Source organism: Penaeus monodon, chromosome 17 (assembly GCF_015228065.2).
Source record: "Penaeus monodon isolate SGIC_2016 chromosome 17, NSTDA_Pmon_1, whole genome shotgun sequence".
NCBI lineage: Eukaryota > Metazoa > Arthropoda > Malacostraca > Decapoda > Penaeidae > Penaeus > Penaeus monodon.
Window position 1 is genome coordinate 25,378,296 of NC_051402.1, and position 1,955 is coordinate 25,380,250.

A 1,955-nucleotide genomic window follows, 5' to 3' on the forward strand; every position below is an offset into this window, starting at 1 on the left:
TCATGGGCCTTGGCTTGCGAGCGACTGCTGAGGAAAATCTGTCCTCAGGCTGTGGGACAACTGCTGTAGTGGAGGCATCACGAGCCTCAGATATGCGAGTGAGTGCTGATGGAAAATCATCCTCAGGCTTCAAACGACCACGGGAATGGAGGCGTCACGGGCCTCGTGTTTGCGAGCGAGTGTTGAGGGAAAATCGTCCTCAGCTTAACAGGACCAATGGGGCAACCTGAGCCACGGGCTGCAATGAAGGCGTGGCTGGCTTGGCAGCGGGCACACGTAGATTCTGAGGAGTAACATCATCAATCGGTGTGACTGGAGGTCTGATGGTCAGTATCGTAAGTGATGAAGTGAGTACAGTGTTCATTCAAGAGCATATAAGTAATAAGGTACCAGTAACTTGTTTACTGTGTGTGCGGGAAATGTCAGACAAAGCTTGGGGAGGGGTTACAGGGAGAGGGAACAACACGGGAGGGGAGTGTATAAGGATAAGTCCGATATGCGAAGCTTAGCCTCGCCCAGGCTATGCCATGAGGGGAGCCCGGCCTCTGTCGACTAATGCCGACTCGCTCACGTGTGTCAGCTGGTGCTGACTCGGCAGACCCTAGTCCTTACCCGCCATGGTGCCCAGCCACAGCAGTAACCTCCAGGCGACAGTTGCAACTTCTCGTGTCTGGGCGGGGCGTGAACCGCCGACCCCTCGGATAGAGGCCGACACGTTACCACTGTACTAGCCAGAGGCTGAGGGAGTGCGTGAGGAAAATGTGTCACTCGTGGGTTCATGTGTTTGTTTGTACATGTCTGCATTTTCCCTGTGTTTCTGCGAAAGTGCATCAGTCGACTTTCTTTCTTTCTTTGTTGGATTTCTTGGCTATCAACCAACAGGATCCTATTTATTCTGTCAATCTAGGTAAGGTCATAAAGTTTTGTCTCCCTTAGAAAAGTGATTACTTTACTAATTAGTTTTTCATCATTTGACAATAAATTAGATGTTGTAAAAACTATGTTTTTCATTCTTAGGTAATTTCTGAGTGGTTGTCTATTGTCATTGTATTTATGGCATGTTAGGATATGATGTATGGTGAGGGTGGTGGTGCATTGATAGCATTGTGGAGGAAAATTTCTTTCAATATAGGGAGTGAGGTGGGTTATTTTAGTGGCAATGACCCTGATTTTCCTTTGGGCTGTATCCCACAGATCTATTGTGGTTTTGATTTTGTTGGTGAGTTGGAGGCTGGTCCACTCACTTTGCCACAGGAGATGTATTTTTGATTTTATAAGAGACACAAAACACCTGAGATCTGTACGGACTATGCTAAGGTCCAGATCGTCAGTTGACCCGGCTAATTTGTCAGCCTGCTCATTGCCATGGATACCAGAGTGGCCTGGTACCCATATTAGCTTGATTGATTTATTGGCACCATGTAGCTTACGAATGATATTACCCAGAAGTTCATTTTTGGTGGTTTCTAATGATTTAATGGCTTTAAGTGAACTTAATGAATCTGAAAAAAATACTATTCTATTGTGGGTCGTCGATAGTGCAAAATCAATGGCTTTATCAATGGCAAAAAGTTCAGCAAGAAAGATCGATGTATGATTCGGCAGTCTGAACTTTAGTTCACATTCAGTCGACCATACACCCGCACCCACACACTCTTCTGTCTTGGAGCTGTCGGTATATATATGAAAAAAAGGGAGATGTTTAATAAGGATCTCTCTGATCCTCTGGCGTACCTCCACCTCCGGCGCCATGGCCTTAGCTGATGGAAGCCAAGCTTCCATGATGGAAAAATTGGGAGTTTCCCATGGCGCTATATTTAAATGAACCTGGGTATCGATGGTAGAGAGATCTATACCGACTTTCTCGAAGAGGTCGTGGAGTCTTGTGGCAAAGGGGCCTAGGCACTATTGCCCTTGGGTGGTCGGTCTCGAGCCCCCGCGGCTAGCTCAAAGGT